General features: G+C 46.7%; 1 pseudogene; it reads right to left on the bottom strand.

Moving 5' to 3' along the window:
* Window positions 1-462: 462 nt before the first annotated feature.
* The window catches only part of LOC122812971, a 97,091-nt pseudogene continuing 69,993 nt past the window's right edge, over window positions 463-27,560 (bottom strand).

Below are 27,560 nucleotides of genomic sequence, written 5' to 3'. Positions count from 1 at the left end.
GATTGAGTGTACTCGGACTGCCTTTTGGATGAGCCTGCTTTGTGTATACTTTAGGGATGTTCGCAGTGAACCTGTTGAAAAGAATGAGATGTATTCCAGGTTCAGCAGAAATCCAATTAAATTACTGTGGGGTGAACTATATTCAACAGAACACTGCCACCAGTAAATGCACTGAAATTGTAAGTAGTGTCTTAATAAAGATAGAAATTAATTTCTGTAACGTGCAATTGCTGTGATATAGCCACTTGGCTTACCACCTTAAACAACATAGTACATTAAATCATAGGAAGAACTGAAGATAAAAAAAAAAAAAGTATGAAAAAAATGAACTGCATCACTTTTTATAGTACTAAGTGAAGACATTTTAGATTTCGTGTTAAAATAACAGACAAGTAAAATAACAAAAAAAATATACACATAGTTTTGCTAACAGTGATGCATTGCAGATTCAGCTGTATGTTTTATTAGCAATGGTATGAACTATACACACTTTATAAAGACTTCTGACAGTCCAACATGTTGAGCTTCCGAAACTATTACCCAGCACATCATTTCTTTCTTGTCAGTCAATATGGCTAGTGTCTGTTACTTAGAAACACAATAATTCTTCAATAAATATTATCATTCTTCAGGTTCCAGTCCCATTTAAAAGCATTTACGGTGGACAATAGACGGTCCAAACTCATCATATTCCTGCTTGTTGATCCATATATTTGGGAAAACAGACAGAGATGCCAGCATGGAACCACCAATCCATGCAGAATATTTACACTGAGGTGATGCAGTGACCTGTAGAGAAAGAAAGTAGCACATCAGCCACAGACATACCTTGCTGCAACAATTTAGCTGTTTAGAACTATAAAGGAGCCTCAGAACTGAAGCTATTGTGAACACAAACTGTAATCGTTCATTGCATTGTACTGTGTGTAGATTTAGGCATCACTGCCCTTTGTGCTTATCCATTCTGAAGGCCATCAGTGGTGGTGAACTGCAGCCATACTGCAGTGCCAGTCAACTGCATGTGCTGTACCCCAGTGCCAATTTAGGCTGGAGAAACAACCTTCATGATATACATTGTCTGTCTGGTACAGATGAAGAAAAACTTTGATATATATGTTTAGCCTCATCTAGCATATGTTATATATGGTGATAAATAAGACTGCAAATCCTTTTGTCAAGGGGATAGGCAGTTCAACAGAGGGATGTACAGTTAACCCACAAAGTTCAAAGATTTGATCAAAGGAATGGGATCACTGCAAAGTTGGGAGGGGCTACTGCTGTTTACCCCAATGGTCCAATGACTTCAGCATTGAGTAAGTAAGTAAGTAGGTAAGGACGCTGCCCCCGTGAGAGGTATGTGGAATGTTGTAAAGACCTTTTTAGTATCATTTTAATCTATGGATATTTAATATTTTTTACTTGAATATGTATTTTGATACAGTGCACTATACTGAATGGCCTAACTGTGCCACTGTTCTCCATTTTGGTTTATAAAAAGCCTTGTGCATTTTGTAAATAGTCTAATCTGAAGTAGTTAACTTCATTTGATCAGCAACCTGTGGGTTACGGATCTGACACGGTTCCGAGCCGGCAGCATACCAAGCAAAAAGATCCGAGCTGCAAGCCCCTCCCCCTTACCCATACTACACTGCAACCTCCTTCCAATCCCCAGATCTATTTTGCCGCGGCTTTGCCAAGCACGGGATTACTAGAGCTCCAGGCAAGTTTAGCAATATTTTTCTTCAAACTTCTCTTTTAGTCTTCTTTACTTGGTGTGCGAGTGTATTTTAATACCTTTCTATGGGTTTTCCTTCTACCTAGCCTTTATTTCCCCTTTACCTTTGGTAGTTTCTCATCCCTTTGTAGGCCCCTATTTTTCCCTCTTTCAGGTGTGGGTGTGTGGCTGTGTGTGTGTGTGTCTCTGCTATGGCTGAAAGTCACAAAGTGACCTTTTCCAAATGCTCTGAGTGTGGCCATAAGCTGTTGCCAGCAGATGGTCACACTCAGTGTGTGATTTGCTTGGGGTTTACGCACCTTTCCTCGGGCTGCCAGATTTGTGCGGCCTTTAACCCTTGAGCTTTAAGGGATAGGAGAAACAAGCTGATTTTGGCGGGCCTTCTACCCGCGGAATCAGCTTCTTCTCCTTCCCTCTCGGTAGCGACAGCCACGGCTGCGGCTGCCCAGCCAACTGGCCCTCTTCCCCTGTCTGGGACTCACCCTCCCACCTTTTCTCAGGGAGAATGAAAGGCCAAGAAAGATAAGAAAGATAAAAAAGAGAGAAGGGAGAGAGAGAGAGAAAAAGAGAGAGAGAGAGAGAAAGAAGCTGCAAGCGGCAGGCCGAATTGGACCCCTCGGCCCCTCCAGCGAAGGTGGTCTCTTCTCCACTAAGAGTGTCCAAGCCTTCCTCCCCACGGCTCCATTCGCCACGTTTCTCCCTTGAGCCAGAGGAGGAGACCCAACCAGCATCGAGGTCGTCGTCGTGTCGGCCCTCCCGGCCGACTTCGGCGGCTTCCTCCAGGTCTACTCGAAGCATTTCAGAAGCAGATATGGACCAGATGATGTGGCAATTCTTGCATACTCAGCTGCAGATGGGAGTGTTGCTGCCTCCCCCCCTCTGGGGGGGAGTTCAGCTCCACTGTTCACCCCAATAGCTCCTTCTCCGATCCTCCACCACATTTTGGAGTCTTCGGATCCGAGGAGCCAGGGGGTCGGCACCGATGGTTATTACTACCTCAACGCCGGCCATGCCCTCGAGCTTATCGGATCCGCTTCCGCATCTGAGCTCTTGGAGCCGAGAGCTGGGCGTCGGATCGGGGGGGGGGTGAGTGTGTCTTCGGCTCCTTTGTGGTAGGAGCACATCATCCTCTCGGGTCCGATCGCTTTGGCTCTGGCTCCGATCACCACGTTGGATCCGAGGGCCCTGGCCACCTGTCTTAGAGAGGCTGGTTCCCCTTTGGCGTTCGACGTGGTGGAGAGGTTTCTCTCTGGAGGATCGAGACCCCTCACTCTTTCCTCAGGGTCTGCCCCCACTCCCTCGCTGCTCAGTTTGTCCTCCATCATCCAGTCCCCCCAGGGACAGCCAGTTCCCTTGGAGGAACATGAATCCATGGGTGAGCCCCCCTCGGATATTCCCCCTGAGGAGGTCCCTCACAAACGCCTGTGCAAAAGGAGGCACTTGTACTCCCCCCGAGTCCCTCACTGAGGATACCGATTTGGAGCAAGGGGAGGTTCCCCCAAATCACCCCCTGACGATGTCTCCTTTGGAGATATTATGGAAATACTCCGCCAAAGGGGGTGGTGGTCTGCCCAAAAACCCTTCTCGGGTGAGTCAGTATTCCTGATGGCGTTCGATACAGGCCCAGCTACCTCTTGGGTGTCCCCCCCAGCTGACCCCCTAGGCGTGGAAGGAGCCAGACACTGTAGAGCTGATACCTAGAAGGCCCGATAAAGTTCTCAGTCCCCCTGCAGACAGAGCTTCATGGAGCAAGGGTTCCCCGGTTGATGCCATGGTGGTGGCGGCGGCCACCAAAAAGGAGCTCTCCCAGGAAAGTTCTTCAGTCCATCCCCCTGTCAAGGAGTCTCAGGCAATGGACCACATTGGAAAGTGGACTTTTGCTTCAGCTACCTTTTCTATAAGGGTGCTGAATTACTTGGCCCATGTAATCAGACTGCAGTGGGACCTGGTCAAAGAGTACGCTGAGTCTCCCCCAGAGTCCATGTTGGTCGAGGATAAACGGACTTTCTCGGCTCATATGGCAACTCTCAAGTCAGTGTCCAATACTTCTATGTGGCTACTTTCCCATGCCACAGAAGGAGCCGCTAGAGCTAGCGGGTCTGGTATCGCCTTAAGGCATCATGCCTGGCTTCGACTTTGCAATTTCTCGGAACCCTTCAAGGTGTCCTTTGCGAATGCACCCTTTGACGGGTCGACCCTCTTCAGGAAGACCATCTGCGAGATGCTGGTCCAGGGCGAGAAAGATGGGAAAACGCTGTCAGCCATTGGAATATGCTTCTCTACCCCTCAAAGGTCCTTCTCTAGGAACCAGCAAGGGCAGAAGAAGATGTGGTTCTGGAAATCTCAGCAGGCCCGGAATGCTCAGGACTCCTTCTCCCCCAGAGGCAGAGGGGGATAGGGTGGACACTGGCCCACAGGCAGAGGGGGACCGAAGAACTTCGGGTCACGGGAACCCTTTTCTGATCGACCCACACAGCAGCCCTGAGGGGTTGCCTGACTGCTCCTCTTTGGAGGCAGTCGGGGGGAATTTTTCGAGGCACCTGGCTCAATGGGAGTCCATCACGACAGATCACTGGGTGCTTCAGATAATATCAAGAGGCTATTCAATCCCCCTTCATCAACAAGCCCCTTTATTCAAGACGCCTCCCAGATGTCCCAGCCACTCAAAGGGAGGCCGTGGCTTTGGAAATAAAAAGCTGTTAGAAAAAACAGCCATCCAGCATGTGCTCCCAGACCAGTCTGGATCAGGCATCTACTCCAGGTTCTTTCTGGTGCCAAAAAAGACAGGGGACTTAAGGCCGATTCTCGACCTGTCAACAGTGAACCTTTTCGTTGCCAAGGAGAAATTCCGGATGGTCACGATTCAATCCATCCTGCCCCTCTTGCAGGAAGAGGACTGGATGTGCTCCATAGACCTCAAGGATGCGTACTATCATATTCTCATGGAAAGATGGTCCAGGAGGTTTCTCCACTTTTGGCTAGGAGCCAGTCATTACCAGTTCAGGGTCCTACCCTTTGGTCTCATCACAGCCCCCAGGGTGTTCACTAAGGTCATGGCGGTTGTAGCGGCCCACCTGAGGCTCCAGGGCTTACAGGTCTTCCCATACCTAGACGACTGGCTCCTCACCGCCCCCACCAGGCATCTACTTTATCTAGCCAGGTATTTCTTCCTCCGGATGTCACCCCGGTTGGGGATAACCATAAATGTCAAGAAGTCTTTCCTCCAGCCTGTTCAAGTGTTAGACTTCATAGGGGCCAGGATAGATACCCTCCAGGCCAGGGCCTTCCTAATGTCAGACAGACTTCACAGCATGACTCTGCATGTGCTAGCCCTCTTTCAGTCCCCTGCTCCCCCAGCAGAATTAGTCCTGAGAGCTTTGGGGTCCATGGTGGCAGCAATCAATCTGATTCCTTACGCTCATCTGCACATGAGGGTTCTACAGTGGACGTTGCAGGTCCAGTGGTCTATTCTACACCACCCTCTAGACTTCCCAATTCCCCTCAGCAGGGTTTGCAGGAACTCTCTCATGTAGTGGCTTCAATCCCGAGCCCTTTGAGAAGGACAACTTTTTTTAATGTCACCACCCCAGGCCACAGTGACCATGGACGCATCCCGCCTAGGGTGGGGTGGGGGGCATTGTGCGGGCAGGACTGCCCAAGGTACGTGGACTCAGATCGAGACCGTACTGCATATAAATGTCCTGGAGATGAGGGCGGTCCTTTTGGTGTTGCAGGCCCTCCATGCCTTTCTTCCTCCGGGGACTATTGCTATCCAGTCGGACAATATGTCAGTGGTCTTACCCCCTTTGCCAATAAGCCATGAGAGTTTGGTAATGGGCGATCTCCACCAACTGCTTCCTGTTAGCAATGCACATTCTGGGTCAGTCCAGCATACTGGCGGACAAATTGAACAGAACTATCCTCTCTCCTTACGAGTGGTCTCTGAATCTTTGTGTAGCGGAACAGATCTTCCTCAAGTTGGGTCAGCCTTGCTGCGATCTCTTCACATCACCTTCCAACTCAAAGTGCAGCGAGTTTTTCACTCTAATTCCTCCTTTGGGAGAAGCCTCCAGAGACGCTCTAGTCCATGCTTGGCCACCCGGTCTTCTCTATGCGTTTCTTCCACTTCCGCTTATGACAAAATTTCTGCAGAAATCTCACCGGTTGGGGAGCAAGATTATCCTTATAGCCCCATTCTGGCCTTGTCAAGTCTGGTTCCCCTGCCTGCAGTCTCATCTCATAGTTCCACTCTGGATCTTGGATCCCATTCCGGATCTGATTTCTCAACCCTCGGGAATGGCTTCTCCAAACCTGGACGGTCTCAAGCTCTCAGCTTGGCTGATCCAGTTCCCTTAGTTGCCAGGACTCCCGGTATCTCTTCCCGAGTCAAGTCTATCCTGGTGGCAGCACATAAACCCCCTACCAGGAAGATTTACAGTAGCAAATGGAAATGTTTTTCAATCTGGGCTTCACAAAAGAACTTGGATCCTTTCACCGCTCCTGTTTCAGTGGTACTGGAATTCTTGTCTCATATTTTTCAGCAAGGGGCCAGCTCATCTACTGTGAAGGTCCAGCTGGCTGCCATTTCCCATTTTCATATTGAGGACAACTTTGGTTCTCTCGCTGCTGCCAGAATTTGTAAGACCTTTCTAAAAGGCACTTTTCTTTTGAGACCCTCTGTTAGAAATTCATCCCCGCCGTGGGATCTGACCTTAGTTCTTCAGTCGTTAGTTGTGCCTCCCTTTGAACCCACAGCTTCTGTTGATCTGAAGTTCTTGTAATGGAAGACGGCTTTTTTGGTAGCAATTACTTCAGTCAGGAGAGTGTCTGAGCTTCAGGCTCTCTGTATCAAATCTCCATACCTTGTGTTTCATAAGGATAGGGCATCTCTCAGGACTAATCCCTCCTTTCTCCCAAAAGTTGCTTCCAAGACGAACATTAATCAGTCCATTAATTTGCTTGTCTTTTTCCCTAATTTCCAGAACAAAGGAGAATATAAACTTTATTTGCTGGATGTTCACATACAGTTACATTTTTATTTACACAGGACGGCTGTCTTTCGTAAGTCTGATCAACTTTTTGTCTCCTTTGCTAAGCCTTTTCTAGGGAAACCAGTTTCAAAGGTGACTCTCGCCAGGGGGATTTCGAGTTGTATCTTACAAGCATACAGAGAATCTGGCTTACCAGAACCAATGGGAGATCATGCTCATTCTACGCATTCTATGGCAACGTCTGCTGCATTCTGGTCTACAGTTTCCCTGGATGACATTTGTTCAGTGGCTACCTGGGCATCCTCTCACACCTTTATCTCTCATTATAAACTGGATTTGGTGTCTAGAGGAAGGGTTGCCTTTGGCTCTGCAGTGCTCCGGAATATCCTTCCTTAAGGGCCTCCCAACATTTGGGTAGCTGGGGACTCTGTCCCACAGGTTGCTGATCAAATGAAGTTAACTACTTCAGATAAAGAAGTTATGTACTCACCATAACGTTCCATCTGAGTAGGTAAACTTCATTTGTCAGCAGCCGTCCCTCCCTCCTTCCCCCTGACCTTCATGGTTATTTAGCTGAGCTCGAGGTTCAGACTTATGAGCTTTACTTTGTCCTTGAGTCAGGTGTCTCAGGTTGTTAGTTTGTTTTGTCATTATGTGCAGGTGGCAAACGCGATCTGAGGATTGGAAGGAGGTTGCAGTGTAGTATGGGTAAGGGGGAGGAGCTTGGATCTTTTTGCTTGGTATGCTGCCAGCTCGGATCCATAACCCACAGGTTGCTGACAAATGAAGTTTACCTACTCAGATGGAACAGAACATTATGGTGAGTACATAACTTCCTTTTTTATCACACAACCTTGGTTTCACTGTAAATAGTATATCTCTTTATGTAACACCACTGCTTACTGTACTCAAACCATCTTTGCTGTTGTTTACTTTATTTTGTTTCTTTATAATGTTCTCTTGTATCTTTACTACCCAAGCAAGGCCTGAAATTGATCAGTGCCCTTCCATAGTAGGAACAAAAAAACATAAATAATGGTTGCTTAGGTATGGTGGATGGGTTTTCACTAAACAGTGATGTATTTGCTGGGATTCTGCATAGTTTTATACCGTTCCATCTTTAGAGTTCTTTCTGTGTTGGACAAGATATTTAATTAGTATTGTTTGCATGTAGTATATTACAATGATTGCACAAACACACACCTTAAACAGCAAAAAAAAGCCCTGATGTAGTCACCTGTGATCCAGTCCTCCATGTTGCAGACTTACTGTATTGTTTGTTGCTAGTTGTAAAACATCTGGAATCTAAACTGCACTTTTTTTGCCAATTGGGTGAGTCATCTGTATATCCAAGTTATAGTACATGTAGAAGCATGTTTTTTATTAGTTAAATACAGAAAGAACTTTGTTAGAAAGATTTCAGATAGCTCTTTCAGTAACTTCTCAACAGTCTTGCAAACCATTTTTTGTGGGTGGTGGTTGAGATTTGATGCAGAAAATCTGACTGCTAGAACACTGGTTATGTGGTGCCGGCTTTTATGGCAGCTATAGCTATAGATGTGTATTTTGTTACTTGATGAGGGACAGGGAGATGTGAGGACTGGCTACTGTATACATTTCTTCTGCTGTGCAGAAACGAACAGTAGTCACACTGCAAGAGGAATATTAGAGGAAAGCTTAATGCCTGGAAACTAGCTATTTAAAGTATAAAGGGAATAGGAGGAACTCCTAACCCATACAATACTGGTATAGAAACAATACTTCTGGCTTTTCCAGGTAACCTGCTTTTGGGGTTGAAGAGACTGTGCAGGATTTTCTACTTGTACTCAAGGCACATTCAAAAAAACACTAGCTCAAAATGAACCACTTGACTGCCAGGACAAATTACTTAGTGCCATGGGTACACTGCCTGTTAAAGCAACCAAATTAACCACCATTCATTCAGAGCGAATGACCTGAGTGAAACCAGAAAAAGTATAAAGATATACATTGTCTGTTACAGTAAACTGTCAGATGTTATGTGATCCTATCTCGCCTACATTCTGACTGATGGGTTCGGAGCCGATCCCTCGGCTCCGACTCACGCTATGCCAAAGAGCGAAGTCTCTTATTGGCTGAGCTTACTATATCCCAGGATGCACCACTACCAGTCCCCCAGATCTCGTTTGCCGCTAACTAGCGAAGACGTGGTCTCGAGCTGGCTGAGCTGAGTAGTAATTTTTACTTACTTTTTTCTGTCAGAAAATTGCTTTTCCTGTCATAAAAAGCTGTTTTAACGGCTACTCTGTGATTTGTGTAGTGATTGAAGGTTTTGTGAAAACTTGTTGATGATTGGGTTGTTTCTGATTTCAGGCCTCCTTTATCTGTAGGGCCTTTCCCGGTCAGTTAAACCCACTCAAACTTTTGGGATTTCAGATCCCCTTGAGTTTCTTGTTGTTCGGATTGTTAAACCGGCAGTTCTAAACTGATTTTGTAGAGTCAGTTAAGTAAAGTTAAATTAGGATTGTGTGTTCTTGCTGTCAGAAAATTTACTGCATTTTTGGTCATAATGTCTCAAAATCCTAGGCCTTCGGGCTTCAAAAAATGCACCAAATGTAATTTTAAAATGTCAATCACAGATGACCACTCTCTCTGTGTTTATTGTTTGGGTGCAAAACATTTACAGGAGTCATGCAGCGTGTGTCACGCTTTTTCCTCTAGGGTCCTCCAGGAGAGGAAAAATAAGCTTATTCTTAAAGGCTTAATCAAACCCTCCTTCGAAGAAGCTCTAGCATCCTCTCCTTCTCCAACCAAAAAGAAGAAGGCGCCGGCTCCGACCAGTCCGTCGGATCCGGCCGCCAAAAGACATAGGCAGGCTTCTCCTTCGGCTCCAAGGACTTCGGAGCCGAGGGCGGAAGTCTGCCTCGATGCCACCAGTCTCGACTGGCTTCGGAGCCGATGGCTGGGGCATCGAGAGGCGGTCACCTTCGGCTCCACTGGTCTCGGAGCCACTAGGGTTGCCCGCTCAGACACTTCCTCCTTGGCGCAAGTCCTCCTCGGCACCGATGGAAACTACTGTGGGTATTCCTCGGCGCCGATAATCATCGAGTCGCCTCGAGCCGGTCCCCTAGTCCTTTGGGGCCGTTGGAGAGGCCTTCTCGAACCCGCTCAGTATCCTCTAAGTCCTCGAGGATGTCGGATTCGGATATAGACAGGGTGCTCCAAAGACTGTTCCAGTCCCCAGTCTTTCAAAATTTGTTTCGCTCCGACCCAGTTGGCTTTGGAGCCGATAGCCCATGCCCATCCCATGGCTGTTCCTCCTCCGACCGCTTCGGCTCCGCCGGAGCAGATGCTGTTGGAGCCGGTGGAGATCTTAGGGTCGGCTCGACCCTTACTCCAACTCCGGCCTTCGGGTCCGAGTTTGGTACACGGACTTCTTCGGCTGGACCCGGGGTGATGTTTCGGGACCTATGCTGGTTCCGAGCCTCCTCTCGGTGCTTCGCCTGGGATTGCCGCCTGCTATCATGGCTCGGAGACTGGACACTCCCAGGATTCTGGGGTCCGGCTTTCAGGGCTATGAGGAGTGCCTTGGCCAAGTCTTCGGCCATCTCTCCGGCTTTACCGGCACCTTCCTCGAGGAGTTCCCTCACAAACACCTGTGCAAAAGGATGCACTTGTACTCCCCCCGAGTCCCTCACTGAGGATACCGATTTGGAGCAAGGGGAGGTTCCCCCAAATCACCCCCTGACGATGTCTCCTTTGGAGATATTATGGAAATACTCCGCCAAAGGGGGTGGTGGTCTGCCCAAAAACCCTTCTCGGGTGAGTCAGTATTCCTGATGGCGTTCGACACAGGCCCAGCTACCTCTTGGGTGTCCCCCCCCAGCCGACCCCCTAGGCGTGGAAGGAGCCAGACACTGTAGAGCCGATACCTAGAAGGCCCGATAAAGTTCTCAGTCCCCCTGCAGACAGAGCTTCATGGAGCAAGGGTTCCCCGGTTGATGCCATGGTGGTGGCGGCGGCCACCAAAAAGGAGCTCTCCCAGGAAAGTTCTTCAGTCCATCCCCCCTGTCAAGGAGTCTCGGGCAATGGACCACATTGGAAAGTGGACTTTTGCTTCAGCTACCTTTTCTATAAGGGTGCTGAATTACTTGGCCCATGTAATCAGACTGCAGCGGGACCTGGTCAAAGAGTACGCTGAGTCTCCCCCAGAGTCCATGTTGGTCGAGGATAAACGGACTTTCTCGGCTCGTATGGCCACTCTCAAGTCAGTGTCCAATACTTCTATGTGGCTACTTTCCCATGCCACAGAAGGAGCCGCTAGAGCTAGCGGGTCTGGTATCGCCTTAAGGCATCATGCCTGGCTTCGACTTTGCGATTTCTCGGAACCCTTCAAGGCGTCCTTTGCGAATGCACCCTTTGACGGGTCGACCCTCTTCAGGAAGACCATCTGCGAGATGCTGGTCCAGGGCGAGAAAGATGGGAAAACGCTGTCAGCCATCGGAATACGCTTCTCTACCCCTCAAAGGTCCTTCTCTAGGAACCAGCAAGGGCAGAAGAAGATGTGGTTCTGGAAATCTCAGCAGGCCCGGAATGCTCAGGACTCCTTCTCCCCCAGAGGCAGAGGGGGACAGGGTGGACACTGGCCCACAGGCAGAGGGGGACCGAAGAACTTCGGGTCACGGGAACCTTTTTCTGACCGACCCACACAGCAGCCCTGAGGGGTTGCCTGACTGCTCCTCTTTGGAGGCAGTCGGGGGGGGGGGATTTTTCGAGGCACCTGGCTCAATGGGAGTCCATCACGACAGATTGCTGGGTGCTTCAGATAATATCAAGAGGCTATTCAATCCCCTTCATCAACAAGCCCCCTTATTCAAGATGCCTCCCAGATGTCCCACCCACTCAAAGGGAGGCCGTGGCTTTGGAAATAAAAAGCTGTTAGAAAAAAGAGCCATCCAGCATGTGCCCCCAGACCAGTCTGGATCAGGCATCTACTCCAGGTTCTTTCTGGTGCCAAAAAAGACAGGGGACTTAAGGCCGATTCTCGACCTGTCAACAGTGAACCTCGCTGCCAAGGAGAAATTCCGGATGGTCACGATTCAATCCATCCTGCCCCTCTTGCAGGAAGAGGACTGGATGTGCTCCATAGACCTCAAGGATGCGTACTATCATATTCTCATGGAAAGACGGTCCAGGAGGTTTCTCCACTTTCGGCTAGGAGCCAGTCATTACCAGTTCAGGGTCCTACCCTTTGGTCTCATCACAGCCCCCAGGGTGTTCACTAAGGTCATGGCGGTTATAGCGGCCCACCTGAGGGTCCAGGGCTTACAGGTCTTCCCATACCTAGACGACTGGCTCCTCACCGCCCCCACCAGGCATCTACTTTATCTAGCCAGGTATTTCTTCCTCCGGATGTCACCCCGGTTGGGGATAACCATAAATGTCAAGAAGTCTTTCCTCCAGCCTATTCAAGTGTTAGACTTCATAGGGGCCAGGATAGATACCCTCCAGGCCAGGGCCTTCCTAATGTCAGACAGACTTCACAGCATGACTCTGCATGTGCTAGCCTCTTCAGTCCCCTGCTCCCCCAGCAGAATTAGTCCTGAGAGCTTTGGGGTCCATGGTGGCAGCGATCAATCTGATTCCTTACGCTCATCTGCACATGAGGGTTCTACAGTGGACGTTGCAGGTCCAGTGGTCTATTCTACACCACCCTCTAGACTTCCCAATTCCCCTCAGCAGGGTTTGCAGGAACTCTCTCATGTAGTGGCTTCAATCCCGAGCCCTTCGAGAAGGACAACCTTTTTTTATGTCACCACCCCAGGCCACAGTGACCATGGACGCATCCCTTCTAGGTGGCATTGTGCGGCAGGACTGCCCAAGGTACGTGGACTCCAGATCGAGACCGCACTGCATATAAATGTCCTGGAGATGAGGGCGGTCCTTTTTGTTGCAGGCCTCCATGCCTTTCTTCCTCCGGGGACTATTGCTATCCAGTCGGACAATATGTCAGTGGTCTGGTATATCAACAAACGGGGGGGAACCAGGTCTTACCCCCTTTGCCAAGAAGCCATGAGAGTTTGGTAATGGGCGATCTCCACCAACTGCTTCCTGTTAGCAACGCACATTCCGGGTCAGTCCAGCATACTGGCGGACAAATTGAACAGAACTATCCTCTCTCCTTACGAGTGGTCTCTGAATCTTTGTGTAGCGGAACAGATCTTCCTCAAGTTGGGTCAGCCTTGCTGCGATCTCTTCACATCACCTTCCAACTCAAAGTGCAGCGAGTTTTTCACTCTAATTCCTCCTTTGGGAGAAGCCTCCAGAGACGCTCTAGTCCATGCTTGGCCGCCCGGTCTTCTTTATGCGTATCCTCCACTTCCGCTTATGACAAAATTTCTGCAGAAATCTCACCGGTTGGGGAGCAAGATTATCCTTATAGCCCCATTCTGGCCTTGTCAAGTCTGGTTCCCCTGCCTGCAGTCTCATCTCATAGCTCCACTCTGGATCTTGGATCCCATTCCGGATCTGATTTCTCAACCCTTGGGAATGGCTTCTCCAAACCTGGACGGTCTCAAGCTCTCAGCTTGGCTGATCCAGTTCCCTTAGTTGCCAGGACTCCCGGTATCTCTTCCCGAGTCAAGTCTATCCTGGTGGCAGCACATAAACCCTCTACCAGGAAGATTTACAGTAGCAAATGGAAATGTTTTTCAATCTGGGCTTCACAAAAGAACTTGGATCCTTTCACCGCTCCTGTTTCAGTGGTACTGGAATTCTTGTCTCATATTTTTCAGCAAGGGGCCAGCTCATCTACTGTGAAGGTCCAGCTGGCTGCCATTTCCCATTTTCATATTGAGGACAACTTTGGTTCCCTCGCTGCTGCCAGAATTTGTAAGACCTTTCTAAAAGGCACTTTTCTTTTGAGACCCTCTGTTAGAAATTCATCCCCGCCGTGGGATCTGACCTTAGTTCTTCAGTCGTTAGTTGTGCCTCCCTTTGAACCCACAGATTCCGTTGATCTGAAGTTCTTGTAATGGAAGACTGCTTTTTTGGTAGCAATTACTTCAGCCAGGAGAGTGTCGGAGCTTCAGGCTCTCTGTATCAAATCTCCATACCTTGTGTTTCATAAGGATAGGGCATCTCTCAGGACTAATCCCTCCTTTCTCCCAAAAGTTGCTTCCGTGACGAACATTAATCAGTCCATTAATTTGCTTGTCTTTTTCCCTAATTTCCAGAACAAAGGAGAATATAAACTTTATTTGCTGGATGTTCACATACAGTTACATTTTTATTTACACAGGACGGCTGTCTTTCGTAAATCTGATCAACTTTTTGTCTCCTTTGCTAAGCCTTTTCTAGGGAAACCAGTTTCAAAGGTGACTCTCGCCAGGTGGATTTCGAGTTGTATCTTACAAGCATACAGAGAATCTGGCTTACCAGAACCAATGGGAGATCATGCTCATTCTGCATTCTATGGCAACGCCTGCTGCATTCTGGTTCACAGTTTCCCTGGATGACATTTGTTCAGTGGCTACCTGGGCGTCCTCTCACACCTTTATCTCTCATTATAAACTGGATTTGGTGTCTAGAGGAAGGGTTGCCTTTGGCTCTGCAGTGCTCCGGAATATCCTTCCTTAAGGGCCTCCCAACATTCGGGTAGCTGGGGACTCTGTCCCACAGATTGCTGATCAAATGAAGTTAACTACTTCAGATAAAGAAGTTATGTACTCACCATAACGTTCCATCTGAGTAGGTAAACTTCATTTGTCAGCAGCCGCCCTCCTCCTTCCCCTGACCTTCATGGTTATTTAGCTGAGCTTGAGGTTCAGACTTATGAGCTTTACTTTGTCCTTGAGTCAGGTGTCTCAGGTTGTTAGTTTGTTTTGTCATTGTGTGCAGGTGGCAAACGCGATCTGAGGATTGGAAGGAGGTTGCAGTGTAGTATGGGTAAGGGGGAGGAGCTTGGATCTTTTTGCTTGGTTTGCTGCCAGCTCGGATCCGTAACCCACAGGTTGCTGACAAATGAAATTTACCTACTCAGATGGAACATTATGGTGAGTACATAACTTCCTTTTTTATCACAAAACCTTGGTTTCACTGTAAATAGTATATCTCTTTATGTAACACCACTGCTTACTGTACTCAAACCATCTTTGCTGTTGTTTACTTTATTTTGTTTCTTTATAATGTTCTCTTGTATCTTTACTACCCAAGCAAGGCCTGAAATTGATCAGTGCCCTTCCATAGTAGAAACAAAAAAAACATAAATAATGGTTGCTTAGGTATGGTGGATGGGTTTTCACTAAATAGTGATGTATTTGCTGGGATTCTGCATAGTTTTATACCGTTCCATCTTTAGAGTTCTTTCTGTATTGGACAAGATATTTAATTAGTATTGTTTGCATGTAGTATATTACAATGATTGCACAAACACACACCTTAAACAGCAGAAAAAAGCCCTGATGTAGTCACCTGTGATCCAGTCCTCCATGTTGCAGACTTACTGTATTGTCTGTTGCTAGTTGTAAAACATCTGGAATCTAAACTGCACTTTTTTGCCAATTGGGTAAGTCATCTGTATATCCAAGTTATAGTACATGTAGAAGCATGTTTTTTATTAGTTAAATACAGAAAGAACTTTGTTAGAAAGATTTCAGATAGCTCTTTCAGTAACTTCTCAACAGTCTTGCAAACCATTTTTTGTGGGTGGTGGTTGAGATTTGATGCAGAAAATCTGACTGCTAGAACACTGGTTATGTGGTGCCGGCTTTTATGGCAGCTATAGCTATAGATGTGTATTTTGTTACTTGATGAGGGACAGGAGATGTGAGGATTGGCTACTGTATACATTTCTGCTGTGCAGAAACGAACAGTAGTCACACTGCAAGAGGAATATTAGAGGAAAGCTTAATGCCTGGAAACTAGCTATTTAAAGTATAAAGGGAATAGGAGGAACTCCTAACCCATACAATACTGGTATAGAAACAATAATTCTGGCTTTTCCAGGTAACCTGCTTTTGGGGTTGAAGAGACTGTGCAGGATTTTCTACTTGTACTCAAGGCACATTCAAAAAAACACTAGCTCAAAATGAACCACATGACTGCCAGGACAAATGACTAAGTGCCATGGGTACGCTGCCTGATAAAGCGACCAGATTAACCACCATTCATTCAGAGTGAATGACCTGAGTGAAACCAGAAAAAGTATAAAGATATAAATTGTCTGTTACAGTAAACTGTCAGTTAACCGGCATTCATGGGGATTGATAGATGCTGGATAATTGTAGTTTCCGGTTGCTTGAGAGTTGCTATTAAAAATAGGCCTGACTAATATTGTACCCTATACTATTTGTTGGTTTGACTTGTTCTCAAGTTTGTGAGAGAGGGAATTTATTCCTCTCTTCCTTTTTAAAACTCTAAAAATGTAAGGTATGTTTCTGCAGGTGGAAAACAGAAAGTGCAACACATGAAAATTGTACTGTATTTCTTCGATTTTTAGTTGTTGCTTGAGAGTGCTGGTTACCTGAGTTCCGGTTAACTGAGAGTTTACTGTACATGTTATAGCATTTAGTTTATCATATATGTCTGGCAGGCAGCATAATGGTTTTCACTTATGCCACCCATTTCCTTCCAACAAAATGAAAACTTTTTGTGTAACATGTCCGCGTCTCTGACCAGAAACGCTCACTTCACCACCTACCCTGTTAATAAATATTAAAATAAATGAAATGAAACACTGTAATTGATTTAATAGACAAGACACATAAAAAGCACCACAAATACTATTACCTCCACTTCAATAATAAAAAAAAGAACATTTTGCAGGGGTAATATGCCAAGACACCGAACTATTTTTCAGTGACAGATGTATTATTTCGTCTTTTGAATGGGTAGTAGACAATCCCATTCCATTTCCAAAGTGAAATCAAAAACACATTTCAACCCTTTTTGTCTTTTCATCTTTTCCTTTGATTCATTTGACAACTCATGTATTTAATTGGTGGCAGTCTTCCGATTTATTATTACACAGATACAATACCCAGTAAACCATACAGAAAAGTCAGATTATTTTATGTGAATGCATAGATAATGTTCTTGGTGGATTGCTGCTATGATTGGTTATTTAGTCTAACTGCATGGCTTTCACATTTATATCACAAACCAGTAAACACTGCTAAATTGCGTAATGTTGGCATAATATCTCGGGGCCGAATTCAGAAATCTTTACATGGATCATGCTAAGTGAATTTGCTGGATGAGCAGCCAAGTGCAGGGTGTGTGTGATGCAGAAAGCCCATGTGGTCAGCCTTGGTATATGCTAATAACCACATTAAGAGATGCCATGTATGCTAATGAGACAAAACAAGATGGCAGAGTGATTAAAAAATGTTCAAATGTCACACAATGGTACTGTGTCCACTGTATAGTTGAACTCAGCCCTATGCCCTTGTTCAGAATGGGGTAGATTGCAGAATAATGTTAAGGGTTGCTACAGACATAGTAAATGTGTAACTATAGGAGGCTGCCCTTGTGTCAGTGGGTCTATATAAGAAGATCAAAGTTTCAAAACTTCGAATCTGATATAGTCGACACCATATGATCGAAGTCTTGAAACTTTGAATCTTTTAATGATGATCTCCGTACAGTGTGGAAAGGGAAGATTTCCCTTTTCTGCACTGTAGTGTGATCTCAGAGTTGGTATATTTAAGTAGCAGGGGACGTGGGGGGTGCAGCCCCCCCACATGGGTGGTGCAGGGGGGGGCTTCCCGTCCTGCTTAGAGCATTTAAATGGCTTGTTTTTGTAGGTTGTTGTGCTTTATAACATTTTTGACGTTTCAAAACTTCGATTATATTGTGTCGACCATATAGAATTTGAAGTTTTGAAACTTCAATCATGTAATATAAACCCTGTGTCAGTGATGTCTGATGGTGCACAACATCAACCCCAGATGCACAGGGCCATCCGACTAAGCTTAACATGTCATGACTTCCATGACACTGATATTATGGACTTGGTACTGTGTTGATAAGAGCACCATCCATCAAACAGAAATGTATTGACCTCAGCTATAGCCCTGTGGGAGTCATAGAGTATCCATAGTAGTGGATACCAAAGTATGTATGGCTTTACATTTATTAACTACAGGAGGGACCTTTCAGCGACTTACTAAGGAAACAGTGAGGGTATCTCAGGACTCTGCCTCAGGAATACTTTGTCATTTTCTCAAGGCTATGCTTTAGCTTGTTGGGAAACATTATATGGTTTCTACATACCTCAGAGGAGAGAGAGAGCCAACACCACATGGGAAATCCATGATCTAGCCCATTTCACTGTGGTACTGTGTCTCATAGACTGTACTGTTACTGAAATAAAGGCCCCATTTGGTGAACTAGGAACAAGGTACATGAACCACAAAAGGTATCTCTCAGTCAACTGTCAGGTGGTATGTAATGCACGGGGTATCCCCTACAATGTGTGTGCAGGCCACTCTGGCAGTTTTCTCTCTCTCTCTTCACACATATGGCACTTTTGATTACCCCCAGAAATTCATGGCTTGGCTGCCACTAGCCTATGCTTCCATGATGGCCTTGTACATGCACTTTGGATATTTATTTATTTATATTTGTTGACCGAGAGTGTCCGACTGGATGTAGGTCCATTTTCAGCGGAGGCCCGGGGAGAAAGGCTCCACAGTTAAAATAAACAGACAGTAGTTACATTGGATTACATAGCAATTAACAATTTACATAGCAATTACTTACAACATATTTACAGATGAAGAACATAGTACATCAGTAGACAACTAGAATCTTTATTTGTGAAGTACATAACAGACATTAACAAATGTTAAAATAAGAAGTTCCTGCTGTATAATAAGTACTAGGCTTATGAGCATCTGTGCTTGCTATAATCAAGGTAGTTAGTGGAGTGGAAAGAAAGGTAGTGGTTGGATGGGGTGGGTGATATTAGAGTGGGAGTTGCAAGGGCATAGCCAGCATGTTTTTAGGTGCGCTTTTAGTAAAGTTTTGAAGTGGGTGCATGAGGTTATAGCTACTGACACACCAACCTCATGCAGAGGGTAGTAACCATGTCCATGGCGAGCACCATTACCAACCTCCCCAATATGGACCTCTCTGCCCATGAGTGCTATGGGTGGATTGAGCCATTTGCTACTGTCTGGGGACCAACACACTTCCATGATCAAGTTTCCCCATAATTTTGTCCCGTCTCTGGTTGTGTAGCCTGGGTATCCACAAGCATAGAGATTGTGTCCATGGAATGTGGTGGGCACACTCCCTGTGTTGAACACACTCTGCACTCCCTGGCTGTGCCAGCTCATCCCCACTGCCATTATCAGAGGCTACAGATCCTCCAACATCAGATGGTGGCAGTTCTACAGTGCTGGTGCTGGATTAACCATCACCTGTGAATACACCAAAGCAAAAAGTATCCAGTGTTAGCATGACCCAGCACCACAAATGCACATGCAGCTGATATGTTTAGGACTATAAACATAGTAAAAACTAATATCCATGGCAATACCTTGTGCAGATGTTTGTGCCTGTTGGATCCCAGATGTACCTGTATACCACAAATCAGACAGATTTAATGAACTTTGCAGTGACTAAGCAGTAAGCAGGTCTTGCAGGTATGCATGCACAAAAATAGAACTACACACCTGAGGCATCAGCAGTGTAGGGATTCTGGGGTCTAACCAGCTGTACCCCAACATCCAGTGCTGCACTGTGGGATTCTGTGGAGGTGGAACTGCCTTTAAGAAAGGCCAGAAATTCCTCCATTTCTGTAAGAGATGGTTCAGTCAATGGCCCACCATCTTTTGTCCTATGTTCCCATGCCATGATTTCTGCTCTGTGGGTGTTACCACTGATTATGTCCATTGCCCTCTAGTGGATCTTTTCGTAGCAATGGTCCTGACCACCCACAGCATTCACTTTGCTAACAGTCTCAGCCCAGGCATGGTCTCAGTACAACTGGTTGGCTGCATGGACATCAGGTAGCCAACAGCCATGAACATAGACTTCCTCTAGTACTCCCTCAATCTCATCATCCAAGAATTTGGGTTTATGGATGGATGTCAACTGCTCAGCAGCTGCAGCATTTTTTTTACTGTGTGCTGTGGTTTTTAGACATTGCTCTGTTGGTATGGAAAATAGTGCAATAAATAGCCTTGTTACCAGATGGGCCTTGGACATCCTGCTCCTGCTGCTATTCTCCTGGGCAATGTAGTATGTTCTATTACAGATAGGTGAAGTATCATTCCATATTTAACCATCTGGACATGTGAGAACTCTTTTGGCACCAATTTCCTATCACTTTTTTCTGAGATTCTTCAAGATGAGACATCATGATTGGAGAAAGAGAGGGTAGTGTTCCTTTTATAGCACATGATTTGATGTATGGAGGAGAAAAAAATCTCCATCTGTATCAGGATTACAAGCAGAGGCTCCTGCAGGAGAGCTATAAAGAACCTTTGTGTAAGGATGAGCCTGGAATAGTTTGGACAAGGCTGTCACCTGTACAACTGGTATCCTATGCACAGGGGAACAGTGCCTTCACCATTGTAGTGACATGAGGCACAGGAATCCTGACATCCTACGTCAAAGTGAGGATGAAGTTAAGCAACATGCACTACCTACAGCTGTTATATTTGGTCAGCCATTAATCTGACACTACGTGCCATCCACAAATATTACACAATGTCTTTTTATGTCATAGCACATGAAGAGATTGAAAGATATAGGTAGGCAGCAACACAGGAGCAGACTGGAGTGACTCAGATAGAGCCAGTGTGAGTATACATGCTTTGGAATGTCTTGCTTTTAATACTAGCAGTAGTAGTGACTCATTCAACAAATGCATTACTTTCTTACACCAGTGCCACTAACATCAGTACTGCTAATAGCAGTATGGCTGTTTAATGCTGTCATTGTGCTTGTGCGTGTATCCTGTGTAGGTGGACAAGTGGGTCAGGATGTTAAGCCTCTGTTTTCATATAGAGATGACTGTGGATTCAGTTCCTCCCCTCCACAGTTGTGTTATTCTGATAGAAATATTCCAGGCTTATTTTTCTGTCTCCATATAACTGCAGCATTACACGATCCAAAATGTAATATCATTAATACTATCTCAGTGGGCATGTTTTAATATAAAACAGAAATTGTTTCTGGTACCTATCACCTGTGAGTAAAATATCCATGTGCAAACATTGTGTTTCCATTATACATGTACATTAGCCTTAGACATTAGAACTGCATCTCTGACTGCAGGCACCTGTTATCCTGTTTGTATAGGTCAACATGTTAATTCTGTATCTGTCAGACTGCATATGATTGATGGCTGGAGGTTCAGGTCCCACATACATTTGTACATACTAACAGACTTGTTAAATCCATGAGTATTTTTGGTCAACAGCTGTGTTATGCTTAACTGTATCAGTATCAGAAGAGTAATCCCTGCAGTTTGTCATTGTATTTGCATTTCTTTCCTCCTGCCCTCTTTGTTGCTGTTCGCTCTCTTAATTTGTTTTTAGCTTTTCCTTTTTTTTTCTCCATTCTTTTGCTATTATATGTAGTAGCACAATGACCTTCACACATCTCACTGGAAGGCCTGTAGGCACCCACAGGTAGCACCACCACCACCTGATGTACCCAGTGCATAGGTATCCCAGCTTGCCACTGTTTCCACACATCCTGCCCCACTTGTATCACCTGCTTCAGGTAGCCCTGCAATAGAATCTGGTTTAGTAATGCCCACTGGTAGCAGTATGAGTAAAGGTCACATCTCTGTCATCTGTTGGCAGCTGGTAGAGCTTGTGAGTGCATCATCAACAGTCGACAGGAGGCTGGATAACTGAAGTGACCACATAAAGAGTATGCTGCTGTGACACTCTTAGTCATGTACCTGCCCGGCATTGGCTCCCAATCTAATCCAGGACCCAGTTGAAACCATATCCAGGGTGATGAATAATCTCCTACTGGATCTGAGCTGGCTAATAATGCATCTGCAAACACTCAATCCTATTCTCCAATCTAGTGACCCCCTCCTTTTTCTGTCCTTGTCCAGCCCTGTTAGTCATTCAGTCCTACCCTCACTATTGTCTTCCCACTACTTTTCTGATGTCTCCTTCACCACTGTGTTCCCCCTCCCTTACTGTGTTACCACACACTGGTCTGTCATTTCTGTCTTCCCCTGCTACCTAACCTAATCATCTTACCTTTCCTCTTACTTTCACTTTTCTTTATAAAAATAAAATAGACACCTGCCCGGTACCTGCCCCACAAAACATATTTTCATCCTATTCCAAATTTACACTGCTCATTCCTCGTTTACTCACCTTCTCTTCTACCCTTTGCTTGTTTTCTTCTTTTCATCTCTTTCCTATACTCTCACTTCCAGCCTTTTGTCTATTAAAAACACACACACACACACACACACACACACACACACACACACCACAATGCAGGCCTAAAAAGGGCATCTACATCACTTATCTTTTTGTGGTTGTACTGTGCACAGCAGGTTTTGAACAGCACCATCAATGCCCATGTACAGCCAATGAAAAATCGCAGTGCTCTTTGAATAGCTACAATTAAGTCCAATTAATGTCCTGTACTATCTGTTGGGCTCTGCTGCCATCAGTTGCACAAATGAGCTGAGCATCATTGTGTGGCAGTCAGCAATGTGAAATAGGGTGAAGCTTATGCTTTTAGTCTGACTGCTTCCATGGCTCAGCTTGTTAATTATGTGATTTGTAGAATCTCTGTACACAGATTGGAGGGTCTACATCCCATCAGGGCTGTATGTTTTGGATTTTTTTCCACCTTTATGCTTCCATTCTACAAATCTGTAACTCACCTGCTATGTGCTTTCCTGACAACTTCGGTCTAACTGTTTCTATGGCTCAGCTTGTTAAATTGGTGCTTGATAGAGTGTTACTGAAAAAAAGTTGATGGTTCATTTCTACTCTAGGGTGAATAGATATTTTTTCATGACATTTAAGTTATGGTAGAGGTATACTGATCAAACTCTGGTGATGTCAGGACTTGTGTAGGTTGGTAACTCCTGATGTTAAGTTGTCAATCTCGCCTTCATTCTTGCTGGATGAGTTCGGAGCCATACCTCGGCTCCGACTCAGCCTATTACTAAAGCTCAAGAGATATTTTTACCGGCTCAAGGCTATGCTATGTCACATAATGCTAGGTGTGATATACCCAGATCTCGTTTGCCGCTTCAGCTACGAGGTTGCGTCTTTTTGCCGGCTCAGGTTGTATTAATATTTTTTCTTGGTTTTAGTCAGCTTTTTGGGTTAAAATATTAGCGATAGTGTTTTATAGTTACTACCCTTTAGATCCCTGTTTCGGATTCCCTCTTAGGTAGTTTTTGATACTGTTTTTTCCCCTCGCCTAATAGGGCCAATCCTCTTCCATTCTTATTTGTGTGTGGGTGTGCCTAGTTAGATTGTATTAAAAAGTGTGGGGTTTTGTTATATTTTTTCTAGTCTGTTACAACTTTTGTGTGTGTGTTTGACTGATTGTGACTAGACAGTCATCCCTTTTTCAGGATGCCTAAAGACACTAATGTCTCGAGCTTCAAGAAGTGTGACTCGTGCTGTCAGAAGATGTCTCTGATAGAAGGTCACACTTCTTGTGTATATTGCTTGGGCCGTCTGCACCTGCAGGACTCTTGTTCTGTCTGCCATGCGTTCAGTCCAAGAGTCCTGCAGAAACGCAGAAATAAACTTATTTTGAGAGGCTTGTTAAAGCCTGAAGGTTCCCTGGCTAAGCCTTCGTTGGGTAAACCTTCTAAGCCCGCCAAACTGTTGGTTCCATGTTTGGAACCGTCGCCGAGTGGTGCTACTACTACCACTGCATCGGTTCTGGCCAGAACCGATGATTCTAGGCCTCAGTCGGCTCCGACTCTGCTGTCAGAGCCATCTTCAAGCAAGAAGCGTTCCAGGTCTCCTTCCCTGGAATCGGTCCACTCGGCTCCGAAGTCTCCCTTGTTATCGGAGCGGAGTCACAGGTCCCATTCCTCTCGGTCTTCCAGGCTGTCGGACCATGACCTCGAGAGGGTGGTTAGCAGACTACTTAAGTCGCAGGAACTGGCCCAAATGTTGCATAGCCCTCCTCATCAGGCAGTGGCTTTCACTACTCCCTGTTCGATTCCTCCTCCGACCCTTCCTGTGAGTTCGGAGCTGGAGATCGTAGGGGTCGGGACCTTCAGAATGTCGGAGCCAATACCACCCCTGTCGGCTCCCTCGTCGGCTCCGATCTCTTCCTTGGTTTCATCCTTGGAGGGATCTGGGCACCAGGACTCTCTCGTCGGCTCCGAGGGGGCAAGTGTCATCGGACCCTTGTCCGACTCCGTTCTCCCTCTTGGAGCTTCGGCGCAGGTGAGTTCATCCCCGACATTGGCCTTGGAGCCATCCCTCTCTGTGCCTGGAGGAGTCCTTGTCTCTTCGGAGCGGGGACCCCCTTCCCTGCCTGAAAGGGGGTCCTTTGAGGTCATGAGGAGTGTGCTGGCCCCTGTGCCTGCTCCACGGTCGGCTCCTTCGGCTCCTCCCTCTATGGTGCCTGCTTCAGTCTCTACCCGCTCTCTCGATCCTGAGCGTGGAGAACCGATGCTACAGGTAGCCCCATTGGGTGTATCCTCCTCTTCGGAGGCCTCCCCTGATCCTTCAGGGGAGACCCCTCGAAAGAGAAAATGCAAGAGGAAGCATATAGACTCCCCTGAGTCAGTCACATCGGACACTGATTTGGATGACTCAGAAGGGTCCCCAAGGTCCCCCTCTGAGGATGTCTCATTTTCTGACATCCTGGAGATTCTTAATCAGAGGGGAAACTGGTCTGCCCTTAACCCTTCTGAGGATGAGTCGGTGTACCTGGATGCGTTCGGTTCTCGCCCTTCCACCTCCTGGGTGTCTCCGCCTTTCGACCCGCTCATGGATGTGGTGGCTCGAAAGGCATGGACAGCTCCAGATACTATGGAACCAACTCCCTGGAGGCCTACAAAATTTATTACAGCCCATAACTAAGGGTGTCCCTGTTGATGCCATGGTGGTGGCGGTGGCCACTAAAAAGGAGTTGGCTGACCCTTCAGTACCTGTCCATCCTCCTAATAAGGAATCTAGGACTATGGACAGGTATGGCAAGCGGATGTTTTCCTCAGCGACCTTTGCTATGCGGTCGCTGAATTATTTGTGCCATTTCACCCATCTCCAGAGAGACCTTCTCAAGGAACTGGGTGATACCTCACAGGACCCATCAGCTGCGGGGTCTCAGAAAAAGATCAACTCCCAGCTGGGGACCCTAAACTCTGTTGTAAACTCCTCCATGCGGCTCATTTCCTATGCAGCCGATGGAGCGAGTAGGGCTGCAGGCACGGGCGTCGCTCTAAGGAGACACGCCTGGATGTGGCTTTGCAACTTTGCTGACCCCTTCAAGGCATCCTTCACTAACACCCCCTTTGATGGTTCTGCCTTGTTTGGACCTCAAGTGAAGGATACATTGACCAGGTGCGAGCAGGAAGGCAAGACTCTCTCTGCCGTAGGAGTCTGTTTTTCTACCCCTTCTAGACCATACCCTAAGGGTCAGAAAGGTTGGAAAATGTGGTTCTGCAAACCTCAGGGAGTACTGCCTGACGCACGTGGTGAGCTTCCCTTGAGAGGCAGAGGAGGGAACAATAATAGACGCCGCCCGAGGGGCAGGGGGTGTCCACAGAAATAAGGTAGCAGAGAATCCTTTTCTGACAAACCCTTCCAGCACCCCTGAGGAGCTGCCCGACTGTCCACCTTCGGAGGCAGTCGGGGGAAGACTATCACTGTACCCAGAAGCCTGGCATTCCCTCACGCAAGACATTTGGGTATGGTCGATCATATCCGAGGGTTACAAAATTCCCTTTATTCATACCCCACAACCGCCAAAAGGGCCCCTTCCAGATGTTCCACCCGGTCTGAGGGATCAAGCAGCACTAGAAATTTCAAAGCTGCTACAAAAAAGAGCCATCCAGCCAGTCCCAGCAGACCAGCAAGGATCCGGAGTCTACTCCAAGTTCTTTTTGGTACCAAAAAAGACAGGGGACTGGAGACCTATTTTGGATCTCAGCAGACTGAACAAGTCTGTTCAAAGAACGAAATTCCGGATGGTCACGCTTCAGTCCATTCTACCCTTCCTGGGTCGGGACAATTGGATGTGCTCTATAGACCTTCAGGATGTGTACTATCATATCAAAATGAACAGGCACTCCAGGAGGTTTCTCCGCTTCTGGCTGGGAGCGAGTCACTACCAATTCAGAGCCCTGCCCTTTGGCCTTACCACAACCCCCAGGGTGTTTACCAAATGCATGGCAGTGGTTGCAGCTCACCTGAGATGAAAAGGATTCCAGGTGTTTCCATGCTTAGACGACTGGCTCCTTACTGCCACCACCAAGTGTCAGCTACTTCATTCCAGAGATTATACCCTCCAAATTTGCAACGAGCTAGGTATCTCTATAAACTCTGAAAAGTCTGCCTTGTCACCTTGTCAGTCTATTACCTTCATAGGCACTGTTTTAAACACTGTGGAACTGTCAGCAAAACTGCCTGTACAAAGGATTTCAGACATTCGAGGTCATGTTCAAATCCTACTACAAGAGAGCAGAGTCCAGGCCAGATTCGTACTAAAAACCCTAGGTCTCATGGCAGCAGCTATCACATTACTCCCCCTAGCTCGCTTTCACATGTGGATCCTGCAATGGATGCTGTTTTCCCAGTGGTCCTTTCAACAGCTTCCAATGTCACACAGCATTCTAATCACTCAGTCATGCAAAAGACACCTTTCATGTTGGATGGTCTCCCCTCAGGTTCTTCAGGGCAGACCCTTTGTCCTTCCTCCTCCTGTGGCTACTGTGACAACGGATGCCTCCCTGATCAGGTGGGGGGGGGGGCATTTTCAGGGCAGGACAGTCCAGGGCACATGGCAGCCTTTCGAAAGCCACCTGCACATAAATGTCTTGGAAATGAGAGCGGTGCTTTTAGCATTGCAGGTCCTTCAAGAGACTCTACCCACCGGGACTATTGCAATTCAGACAGACAATATGTATGTAGTGTGGTACATCAACAAGCAGGGCGGAACCAAGTCCTACCCCTATGTCGAGAAGCACTCAGACTGTGGCAGTGGGTGATCTCTTCTCAACGGTTTCTGGTAGCAAAGCAAATCCCCGGGAAGTCCAACGTCATAGCGGACAGGCTGAGCAGAGCCATTCTCATGCCCCACAAGTGGTCTCTCAACCAGCTAGTAGCGGAAAACATCTTCAGGAGGTGGGGTCAGCCTTGCTGCGATCTTTTTGCAACCCCTCAAAACAGCAAGTGCCCAGACTTCTTCACCCTCTTCCCTCTCCCAGGTCTTCCCCCCAGAGATGCTCTAGTCCACGATTGGCCCCAGGTCTTCTGTATGCTTTCCCCCCCTTTCCCTTAATTACTCAGCTAATCCAGAAAGCAACTGTTTTGAGATCCAGAATGATCCTTGTTGCCCCTTACTGGCCTCGACAAACTTGGTTCCCGTTCCTGCAACGTCATCTATTAGATCAACCCTGGCATCTGGACCCAGCGCCAGATCTTCTGACACATCAGTCGGGCGGGCTGCATCGATCTCTCCAATCTCTCAACCTCACAGCTTGGTTGCTCCACTTTCAACCCTAGCCAGGCTTCCCTCAATTTCTCATTCAGTTTGTGACATCATCCTTGCTTCGCACAAGTCTACTACCAGAAAGACCTATGCTAGCAAATGGAAGCATTTCTCTGTTTGAGCAGGGGCGAAACAAGTTGACCCCTTTACATCCCCTGTCCATACAGTCT

This window comes from Protopterus annectens, chromosome 10.part0 (assembly GCF_019279795.1).
Source record: "Protopterus annectens isolate FY-2018-M chromosome 10.part0, PAN1.0, whole genome shotgun sequence".
Taxonomy (NCBI): domain Eukaryota; kingdom Metazoa; phylum Chordata; order Ceratodontiformes; family Protopteridae; genus Protopterus; species Protopterus annectens.
The sequence above is the reverse complement of the archived record's forward strand: the minus strand, read 5'-3'. Positions and strand labels throughout refer to the sequence as shown.